This window comes from Salmo salar, chromosome ssa13 (assembly GCF_905237065.1).
Source record: "Salmo salar chromosome ssa13, Ssal_v3.1, whole genome shotgun sequence".
Taxonomy (NCBI): domain Eukaryota; kingdom Metazoa; phylum Chordata; class Actinopteri; order Salmoniformes; family Salmonidae; genus Salmo; species Salmo salar.
Window position 1 is genome coordinate 26,891,403 of NC_059454.1, and position 12,558 is coordinate 26,903,960.

A 12,558-nucleotide genomic window follows, 5' to 3' on the forward strand; every position below is an offset into this window, starting at 1 on the left:
CTTATGTTTCACCAAGTCGTGGCTGAACGACGACATGAATAACATACAGCTGGCGGGTTATACACTGTACCAGCAGGATAGAACAGCAGCCTCTGGTAAGACAAGGGGTGCGGTCTATGTATATTTATAAACAACAGCTTGCGCACGATATCTAAGGAAGTCTCGAGGTTTTGCTAGCCTGAGGTAGAGTATCTCATGATAAGCTGTAGACCACACTATCTACCGAGAGAGTTTTCATCTATATTTTCTTAGCTGTCTATTCACCATCACAAACTGAAGCTGGCACTAAGACCACACTCAATGAGCTGTATACGGCCATAAACACTCCCTGTTCACTCATGACTGTATGGCCAGGCACGACTCCAACACCATCATTCAATTTGGATAAAAAAGTATTTGATCCCCTGCTGATTTTGTACGTTTGCTCACTGACAAAGAAATGATCAGTCTATAATTATAATGGTAGGTTTATTTGAACAGTGAGAGACAGAATAACAACAAAAAAATCCAGAAAAACGCATGTCAAAAATGTTATAAATTGATTTGCATTTTATTGAGGGAAATAAGTATTTGACCCCCTCTCAGTCAGAAAGATTTCTGGTTGCCAGGTGTCTTTTATACAGGTAACGAGCTGAGATTAGGAGCACACTCTTAAAGGGAGTGCTCCTAATCTCAGTTTCTTACCTGCATAAAGACACCTGTCCACAGAAGCAATCAATGAATCAGATTCCAAACTCTCCACCATGGCCAAGACCAAAGAGCTCTCAGAGGAAGTCAGGGACAAGATTGTAGACCTACACAAGGCTGGAATGGGCTACAAGACCATCGCCAAGCAGCTTGGTGAGAAGGTGACAACATTTGGTGCGATTATTCGCAAATGGAAGAAACACAAAAGAACTGTCAATCTCCCTCGGCCTGGGGCTCCATGCAAGATCTCACCTCGTGGAGTTGCAATGACCATGAGAACGGTGAGAAATCAGCCCAGAACTACACGGGAGGATCTTGTCAATGATCTCAAGGCAGCTGGGACCATAGTCACCAAGAACACAATTGGTAACACACTACGCCGTGAATGACTGAAATCCTGCAGCGCCCGCAAGGTCCCCCTGCTCAAGAAAGCACATATACATGCCCGTCTGATGTTTGCCAATGAACATCTGAATGATTCAGAGGACAACTGGGTGAAAGTGTTGTGGTCAGATGAGACCAAAATGGAGCTCTTTGGCATCAACTCAACTCGCCGTGTTTGGAGGAGGAGGAATGCTGCCTATGACCCCAAGAACACCATCCCCACCGTCAAACATGGAGGTGGAAACATTATGCTTTGGGGGTGTTTTTCTGCTAAGGGGACAAGACAACTTCACCGCATCAAAGGGACGATGGACGGGGCCACGTACCTTCAAATCTTGGGTGAGAACCTCCTTCCCTCAGCCAGGGCATTGAAAATGGGTCGTGGATGGGTATTCCAGCATGACAATGACCCAAAACACACGGTCAAGGCAACAAAGGAGTGGCTCAAAAAGAAGCACATTAAGGTCCTGGAGTGGCCTAGCCAGTCTCCAGACCTTAATCCCATAGAAAATCTGTGGAGGGAGCTGAAGGTTCGAGTTGCAAAACGTCAGCCTAAAAACCTTAAATGACTTGGAGAAGATCTGCAAAGAGGAGTGGGACAAAATCCCTCCTGAGATGTGTGCAACCCTGGTGGCCAACTACAAGAAACGTCTGACCTCTGTGATTTCCAACAAGGGTTTTGCCACCAAGTACTAAGTCATGTTTTGCAGAGGGGTCAAATGCTTATTTCCCTCATTAAAATGCAAAACATTTTATAACATTTTTGACATGCGTTTTTCTGGATTTCTTTGTTGTTATTCTGTCTCTCACTGTTCAAATAAACCTACCATTAAAATTATAGACTGATCATTTCTTTGTCAGTGGTCAAACGTACAAAATCAGCAAGGGATCAAATGCTTTTTTCCCTCACTGTAACCAATAGATACCCGGACCTTCTGCACTGACTCTTTCTGCACTGACTCTTTTGACATATGCTGCTGTTACTGTTTATTATCCTGTTGACTAGTCACTTTATCCCTACCTACGTGTACAGTACATTTGGAAAGTATTCAGACCCTTTGACTTTTTCAACATTTTGTTACGTTACAGCATTATTCTAAAATTGATTAAATCGTTTTTTACCTCATCAATCTACATACAATACTGCATAATGACAAAGCAAAAACAGGTTTTTAGAGGTTTTTGCAATATAGATAATAGATAATGGAATATCTATATAGCCATACAGAGGCCCATTATCAGCAACCATCACTCCTCTGTTCCTATGCACATTGTGTTAGCTAATCCAAGTTTATCATTTTAAAAGGCTAATTGATCATTAGAAAACCCTTTTGCAATTATGTTAGCACAGCTGAAAACGTTTTTTCTGATTAAAGAAGCAATAAAACTGGTTTCCTCTAGACTAGTTGAGCATCTGGAGCATCAGCATTTATGGGTTCGATTACAGGCTCAAAATGGCCAGAAACAAATAACTTTCTTCTGAAACTCGTCAGTCTATTCTTGTTCTGGGAAATGAAGGCTATTCCATGCGAGAAATTGCTAAGAAACTGAAGATCTCGTACAACACTGTGTACTACTCCCTTCACAGAAGAGTGCAAACTAGCTCTAACCAGAATAGATCGAGGAGTGGGAGGCCCCAGTGCACAACTGAGCAAGAGGACATTAGAGTGTCTAGTTTGAGAAACAGACACCTCACATGTCCTTAACTGACAGCTTCATTTTAAATAGTACCCGCAAAACACCAGTCTCAACGTCAACAGTGAAGAGGCATTGCTGGCCTTCTAGGCAGAGTTGCAAAGAAAAAGCCATATCTTAGACTGAGATCCTCTGTACTGATTATGACTCATGCACTATCTGTAAATTCCCATATTGTCTCAGAGCAAATGGTTGTCTGTAAATGACGTGTTCTTCCCTGTATAACTAGTGGGTCATGTTAAGAAAACAAAATGGGAAATCTTTTGGCATTATAGTTGAACTTAGGGCCAAAATGACATATTATTCATATGAAAAACAATTTGGATTTACGCAATAGCTGAGAAATTCTATCGAAGACAAAGATGTTGGGAAATGGTCAGGACTGTGTGGTTGTAAGGACTTGTACTGTATGATGAAGACAGGATGTAAGTAGGTCTCCAACAATTTGTTGGTCTCCACTGAAAGTAATGTAAGTATTCAAATGGATAACTAGTTGATTATAGACTAACGTACTGTATGTAATGCTGTACAGTAAGAATGTCAGTTCATACATGACCATAGGGTCAATACTGGAATGGCTCATCCTAATACTGAGTGTGCGTAGGAGCTATTCACAGCTGCTCTAGTTCTCTGTCCCCTAATTTGTGACACAATGTGAAAGTCTTCCCTCGCTCTCCCCAGGTAGGTGTGAGGTCAAAACATTCTCCTGTGAGATGAATTACCCACTCCCCTTCCTCCCTCCGTCCATCGGTCCTCCAACCTTCCATCGGTCCCCTGCTTGGCATTAAATCTTCATCCACAGTGGAGCCTCCATAGCAAGGCTACAGGCCCATAGCCCAGCTCTGTCAGTCTGTGTTCATAATGCCTCTTATGTTACTGGCTCCGCCGGTCATCTGCCCCTCACACTCAGCCACACACCACTAATACGGAGCTGCAGGGGAGAGGGAGGACATGGGCCTGGACCCAGACCTACTGTACAGTAACGCAGGACTGGGATCAGGGATGGAGGGATAGCGAGATGGAGGGGTGGAGTGGTGGCTTCCCCCCTTAGTGCAATAGGATGGTGATTTGTAACATAGGGATAAGTCCCATAGACTGAATTAAATAATAGCTCTGGAAACCTCTACTTGCTCTTATCGTTTGGATGTGACTAACTATGAAGAGAGTTACAGTGCCTTCAGAAAGTATTCATACCCCTTGACTTATTCCACATTTTGTTGTTATAGCATAAATTGAAAATGTATTAAATATAAGTTTTTTTCTCACCCTTCTACACACTATACCCCATAATGACATAGTTTTTAGAAATGTTTGCAAATTTATTGAAAATGAAATACTTACATAAGTGTTCACACCCCTGAGTCAATACATGTTAGAATAACCTTTGGCAGCGATTACAGCTGTGAATCGTTCTGGGTAAGTTGCTAAGGGGCCGATTCCGACCCAAGTTAAGTGCACCTGAATAAAAAGAAAGCCCTTTTTATGCCCTTTTCTCTCTATGCGTCTTCTGACCTTGAACTTAAGCATGGGAATAGCATGCTATTCAACAACTATTCGTTTAGAGTGGAGATCAAATAAATGAAGGTGTGGCTGAGGTGTGTCTACAGTGTATATTTAGCTCTGTGTTTTAGGTTATTTTCCTGCTGAAAGGTGAATTTGCCTCCCAGAGTGTGTTGGAAAGCAGACTGAACCAGGTTTTCCTCTAGGATTTTGCCTGTGCTTAGCTCCATTCCGTTTATCTTTTTATCCTAAAGAACTCCCTAGTCCTTCCCGATGACAAGGATAACCATAACATGATGCAGCCACCACCATGCTTGAAAACACAGAGTGGTACTCAGTGACGTGTTGTGTTGGATTTTCTCCAAACATAACGCTTTGTATTCAGGACATAAAATGAATATCTTTGCCACATGTTTTTGTTGTTGCAGTTTTAATTTAGTGCCTTATTGCAAACAGGATGCATGTTTTGGAATATTTTTATTCCAATCCCTACAACTACCTCATTCTTCAACTGTACATGTGTTCCAGAAGTACTGATAGTGGTCACATTCGAGTGTACTGGGATGTTGATGGGACATTTAGTAGCTGGGGTGCATGTTAGATGGACATTTTACCACAGATCCATTAGTCTATCCTTTTTTCTTATGCGCTCAACCAAGGCTTCAATGCTTATAGCTAAATAAATGGGGATAGTGGATATCCTTTCCTTGACCTTTTAGAAATAGAGCACTATCTACAATGTTCCAAGTTTATTTATATTTTACTTACACAAAAGTCGAATTGTGTTTTCAAGCTTCTGAATCTGGCAGGTAAATGTTGCCAGGAAATGGTGATTTTTCGAATAGGTCTAGCTTGTTCATAATGGCTGAGATCCATAGAGCATGTAGGGGCGATGAAACAATGGAAGCCCATTTATTTAAATGATTGTGAACTGGGCGGGGTGACTGTCAGGCAATGCAAGCATGAACAGGGCGGGACCTAAGTTGGGGAAAGGTGAACTTTATTCAAATAATCTGCGATATGAACACTGGCGGCAGTAAACCCTAAACCACCAGTGGTCGGTCGATAACAACAAAGCCCCCTATCGGATTATTTTGAGTACATTAATGTGAAAGAAAAAAGTTAATGTATTGTTGTGTTAGATGGAGATCAAAGGGAATAACCCTTCCAACTTGAAATTTCACCTGAACAACATCCACAAAGAAGCAGTCAAACAATTTGACAAAGTCAGACAGCCATCAGAGCTAGCTGCTGCTTCAACAATGCAAATGGGAACCTCTTCCCCAGGACAACAGAGCAGAAACCCGGCCATTTCATTTCAATGAGTATAAAAAAAGAGAAGAAGCATTGGTTCAGTTATTCATTGAGCCTGGCAAGTCCACAAGACTAGCCTCCCATGCCTAGGCTACTTTCTGTCCCTAATAGGGTTGGGTGGTATCCTGATTTTCATATCCTCATATTGTCCTTCTCTCACACCGGGATTTACGGTATTACCGGCTTAGTACACAAGGGGCACCAAAAAATGCAAAAAGGACCATTGGGCATCTATTGCCAGAATGCTAACAAAATTAGCACAAGTAATAGCGAATTTCCATGGAGGCTGTTAGCTAAATATGCTAACGAACGCAAACAAAAATAAACAAATTGCCAAGGCAGGCAATTCAGCTCATAAAGTTATACATATATATAGGTAGGAGTTACCGAATGTCATTTCTGGTCATTTACATGAGAATGTGAATGAGAAACATTGCAAATTAACAAAGTTTTGATGCATGCTTGTCTGAAGGAATAACAGCACTGTGTGCACACTGTGTCTATGTGGAGTCTGGGAGTCGCTAGGGCAACGGGCCTGCCTGCTCTGCTTGGAGAAGATAGGGGAGGAGCAGACAGCCCCAGAACTGACAAGAAAAAACATAAGGAAATCAAACTGCAGCTGTACAGAATTCAGAATTCATCCAAAGGGCTTTGACTTCTCAAACACGGAAGGAAGCTAACACAATAAGATGCCCCGTGAACTTATTAATTCAACCACTTGCTTAGATAACTAGCAAGTTAAACTCAGGCGTCGCCCTAATCTTTGGTAAAATGTAACATTAACTTCAAGCAAAACATTTGGAAATGTAGCTGATGACATTTTTTCTATGGTAAACATTAGAAATATCATGGTCAGGCAAAGTTTTTTTGCAAAAAATACCTTGCTTTTTCATTGTAAGCTAATTTACTTGTATGGCTGCCAGCCAAATTGTGTTGCAATTCTGTTGTCATCTGATGACAATGAAGCTATTTTCTGATGAATATGTTGCACTAATGCATTTTCTGTAAAGAAAAACTATAGTTGCATGTCCCTGATCACTCGATTGAAGCAGAAACACAATGACTTTCAACATAAAACGTGACCCCTGTATATACACAGCTGAACTCACCTGCCCCCGCTTTCTCATGTTGTGCTATTTACACAAGACTGGCTCAAATGTTCTGGGGAACTACGGTAAGCTTCATAATGCAAAATAATGTGACAGGTGATATGAAGAACGCGATCTGCTTTATCTCCCAACGTATTGCACAAGTTGACTGCAGGCATTTACTTAAAAGTAGCTACAAATATAAAAATGTATTGAAAAACTTGAACAACAAAAAAACCTTTGGTAAAAATCATCCCGTGGCTATTTTCAAATACCCCGGTATACGGTATACACCCCAAGCCTAGTCCATAATACTACAACTGAAACTTAATAATATAAAAACAAAAATACATGTTTTTATAAAACTAAAACTTACTAGTAAATCAAGTCTGAATACTAACAAACTTAACAGAATTATATACACATATATATATATATATATATATAACTGCTCAAAAAAATAAAGGGAACACTTAAACAACACATCCGAGATCTGAATGAAAGAAATAATCTTATTAAATACTTTTTCTTTACATAGTTGAATGTGCTGACAACAAAATCACACAAAAATAATCAATGGAAATCCAATTTATCAACCCATGGAGGTCTGGATTTGGAGTCACACTCAAAATTAAAGTGGAAAACCACACTACAGGTTGATCCAACTTTGATGTAATGTCCTTAAAACAAGTCAAAATGAGGCTCAGTAGTGTGTGTGGCCTCCACGTGCCTGTATGACCTCCCTACAACGCCTGGGCATGCTCCTGATGAGGTGGCAGATGGTCTCCTGAGGGATCTCCTCCCAGACCTGGACTAAAGCATCCGCCAACTCCTGGACAGTCTGTGGTGCAACGTGGCGTTGGTGGATGGAGCGAGACATGATGTCCCAGATGTGCTCAATTGGATTCAGGTCTGGGGAACGGGCGGGCCAGTCCATAGCATCAATGCCTTCCTCTTGCAGGAACTGCTGACACACTCCAGCCACATGAGGTCTAGCATTGTCTTGCATTAGGAGGAACCCAGGGCCAACCGCACCAGCATATGGTCTCACAAGGGGTCTGAGGATCTCATCTCGGTACCTAATGGTAGTCAGGCTACCTCTGGCGAGCACATGGAGGGCTGTGCGGCCCCCCAAAGAAATGCCACCCCACACCATGACTGACCCACCGCCAAACCGGTCATGCTGGAGGATGTTGCAGGCAGCAGAACGTTCTCCACAGCGTCTCCAGACTCTGTCACGTCTGTCACATGCTCAGTGTGAACCTGCTTTCATCTGTGAAGAGCACAGGGCGCCAGTGGTGAATTTGCCAATCTTGGTGTTCTCTGGCAAATGCCAAACGTCCTGCACGGTGTTGGGCTGTAAACACAACCCCCACCTGTGGACGTCGGGCCCTCATAACACCATCTGGAGTCTGTTTCTGACCGTTTGAGCAGACACATGCACATTTGTGGCCTGCTGGAGGTCATTTTGCAGGGCTCTGGCAGTGCTCCTCCTGCTCCTCCTTGCACAAAGGCGGAGGTATCGGTCCTGCTGCTGGGTTGTTGCCCTCCTACGGCCTCCTCCACGTCTCCTGATGTACTGGCCTGTCTCCTGGTAGCGCCTCCATGCTCTGGACACTACGCTGACAGACACAGCAAACCTTCTTGCCACAGCTCGCATTGATGTGCCATCCTGGATGAGCTGCACTACCTGAGCCACTTGTGTGGGTTGTAGACTCCGTCTCATGCTACCACTAGAGTGAAAGCACCGCCAGCATTCAAAAGTGACCAAAACATCAGCCAGGAAGCATAGGAACTGAGAAGTGGTCTGTGGTTACCACCTGCAGAACCACTCCTTTATTGGGGGTGTCTTGCTAATTGCCTATAATTTCCACCTGTTGTCTATTCCATTTGCACAACAGCATGTGAAATGTATTGTCAATCAGTGTTGCTTCCTAAGTGGACAGTTTGATTTCACAGAAGTGTGATTGACTTGGAGTTACATTGTGTTGTTTAAGTGTTCCCTTTATTTTTTTGAGCAGTGTATATATATATTTTAAATGTATATAAATAAAAACAAATATAAAAACACAACTATAATAACCTTGGGTCAGTCTTCTTCCACCTCTGTCTGTGTGTTTAAGTCCCACCAGAGGAGAGGTGAGGTCTGCCCCTGGCTCTGTCTGTCCCTGGCTCTACTGGCAGCTGGAGAGTGCCAGTCTCACACAAACTGTCTGTCAGACCCTGAACTTTGTCCCCACTTTCTGCCTCCCAGAACACCAGGCTGGCAGTTTGACTGCAGGTTGGGGCTGGAGACTGAAATCTGATCTGGGAACAGTCCTCAAATCCTCTCACGTCTGATTCTGGTGGACGTTTCAAAGACTTCATAGACCAGACGGTTGTCAAAGGCTATGAGCTCTTTGGATTGGGCTCTGTGGATGTTGTTTTGTTTCTGGTGTATTTTCAGTGATTACCCTGTAGACTGACTCAACCTCTATCACATTCAGGTTGAAGCGATGACTAGCAGTGGTTTAACCATTGCCAAATTAATCTGTGCTCTATAGCAAACACAACCCCGGATGGCGTATTGTTGCAGAAACACCTGATAAACCACAATGTGGACATAAGTCTGTACATGGCACATTCATGGAGCAGCAGTATCTCTATAGACAGTGTCAACTAACAGGGTGTGTTTTGTGTATGAATCAACAACCAGCAATTATGTCACCAGAGTGATGTTGGATTGGGCCTGTGGCATTATTACAGGGTTTTATATTGTCTAAACGTTTTATAAAGTGTGTTTATGGGATGTTAAACAGGGATAGTGGTTATGTAAGTTTGTGAGTACATGCTGCTGAAACCATTAACTAAGGCATGTACATTCTATTGGCACTGTTGTGGATTACTGTAGTGAACTACATGTAGTTCAACTATGTAGTAATATAACTACATTTTGCAGTAGCTTGGCGGTAGTTGAACTAAATGCAAATATTGGTAATGTTTTCAGTAGTTAATTACATTTTTGCCATGTAGAGGTGGGTAACTACTGGACCTACACACTGCTTTTTTTGCAAAAAATAAAATAATGGTGAAGTAGCCAAGAATTTATTTCATTTTTCAGCATCAAACCTGCCCAATTGTCACTTGAAACAGTGTTAAATAGGCAAAATTACACGTTCTGTTGACATCTGACACCAGAGTGATCTGTTCTCGCAACTTGTAGTCTGACAATTCAGATTTAGATATGATAATTTATCACAAAGTAGTTTGGACTACTTTTTCAAAGTATATTTACTTAAGTAAACTATATATAGCTATAGGGTAGCTTAACTTGTTCCAGTGTGAAGAAATTGGTAGCTCGGTAAACTATATGTTCAGAGTAGCTTCCCCAACACTATCTATAGGGGGACTTTCTCTGCCTGTAAGTATTTTTTAATTTACATTTTAGTCATTTATCAGAGGCTCTTAACCAGAGCCACTTACAGGAGCAATTAGGGTTAAATGCCTTGCTCAAGGGCACATCGACAGATTTTGCACATAATCGTCTCTGGGCCTGTTTTAGTGTGTAAATTTTATATTTTCTTAACACAATGGAATAGATAAGGTTGACATCGAGTTGTATGGCCCAGCATATCACAATGCAATGCCATTACAGCATCCATATTAGGAAACCCCTTAGTTGTCAAAAAACGCTCTGAAGCCTTGTTCACGTTGCAGGCCTTAATGCTCAAATCGGTTTTGTTTTTCAAATCCGTTTTGGAATAATAATTGTCCAAACAGCAAGTTACAAGTGACCAAATCGGATTTGTGTGTGTGTGTTCAGACACCAGTAATTTACTGACATGGCTATGCTAGTTGTCATAGTGACAAAGGGTGGGTGAGCAGTGGTGAAGGCTGGTTGGAGGTGCTCGTGCTTCCTATCACTCAGAATATGAACAGTATTTATAAATATCATTTTGTAGCAAGTGAAGGTGACAACAACACCTTCCATTGATGTTTCCCAGTTGCTTTGAACGTTCAAAATCCTAGTGTAAAGCCTCAAAGAATAAGATGATCCAAATGTCAAAGTCCTTTCTGATTAGCTACAGCAGTCAACTAGCTAGCTATGTAGCTTTCTAGCTTATTCACTAATGTGTTTGTAAACAATCAACAAGCTAGTTAGCTACCACATGTTCTTGTCAAACTGTCAACAGGGTAGCTAGTAAGCAACAAGACATCCCAAATATCAGTCTAAAAACACTTGAGGGCAAATAAATCAGATTTGACTGTTCAGGCACACGCATATTCAGGCTGACTGGCTATCATTCAGGCAAATAAGAAAGAAGTGCACTCAAGCTATCCAGAAGGCCAAAGTTAGTTACTTTAAGGTTGCAGAGACACATCCATAACCTGAGCGGAAACCAGATTGCATACCAGAGAGAATACTATAGACATCAAGAAAGCCAGTCAGTTGATTATTGACAAGTTTTTCCAACACTTTTGATAAACAGGGCAAAATAGAAATAGGCCCATAACAGTTAGGATCAGCTTGATCCCCCTTTAAATAAAGGACAAACTGTGGCTGCCTTCCAAGCAATGGGACCTTCCCAGAAAGGAGAGAGGTTAAAAAGGCTGGAGAAAGGCTTGGCGATGATAGGGTTAGCAACCTTAAAGAAGAAAGGGTCTAAACCATCTGACCCAGATGTTTTTTGGGGTCAAGTTTAAGGACCTCATTTAGCATCTCAGACTCAGTGACTGCCTGCAGGAAGAAACTTTCTAGCAGGGCAGGGGAAAAAGAGGGAGAAGCATTGGGGATAGTTGCATTAGAAGGGGTGGGAGATGAGGACATTTTGGACAGGCAAGGAGGCATGGCTGCGTCAAATAAGAATCCAGACTTAATGAAGTGGTGATTAAAGAGCTCAGCCATGTGCTTCTTGTCAGTAACAACCACATCATCAACATTAAGGGACATGGGCAGCTGTGAGGAGGAGGGTTTATTCTGCAGGTCTTTAACCGTTTTCCAGAACTTCTTGGGGTTAGACCCACAGAGAGAGAACTGAGAAATCCTAATTAATAAACAAATTAGGCACATTTGGGGAGTCTTGATTCAACATTTTGAACAGAAATGTTCATTGGATCAGTCTAAAACCTTGCACATACACTGCTGCTGTCTAGTGGCCAAAATCTAAATTGCACCTGGGTTGGAATAAAACATTATGGCCTTTCTCTTGCATTTCAAATATGATGATACAAAAAAAATACAAAAATAGTTTTTTTTTTCTTTGTATTATCTTTTACCAGATCTAATGTGTTATGTTACATTTCCATAGACGTCAAAGTGTTTCCTTTCAAATGGTGCTCTAGGGCCTGAGCTACAGGCAGTTAGATTTGGGGATGTCATTTTAGGCGAAAATTTAATAAAAGGGGCCGATCCTTAAGAGTTTAAAGGTCCTCAATGATGTCACTGTTCCCCTTGGTTCTAAGCAATATTGTGCTGCTATTTTTATTGACTTGGCCAAAGCTTTTGATACGGTTGTAAGGCTTGGGGGTAGTGGAGGAGGAATCAGACGCAGGAAGCAGCGATACGGGTGATAGCTTTTAATGCGCGACACAGCAAAACACCAGCCACCCCAAATAGCGAACTGAGCGCACACAAAAATCAAAGTGCCCCAAACACAGGGGACAAAACACAGTGAGCGCAAAACCACGCACTAGCGCCAAATACATACAGCGCGTAACAAAGCAACCAACAGAGAAACAATCCCGCACAAAGAGCAGGCGGGCCAATATAGCCCCGCTAATTCACCCGACTAAGGACAGGTGCAAACAATAACAGAAAGGGGAAAACAAAAGGAATCAGTGGCAGCTAGTAGGCCGGTGACGATGACCGCCGAGCGCCACCCGAGCAGGAGGGGGCGCCACCTTCGGTGGG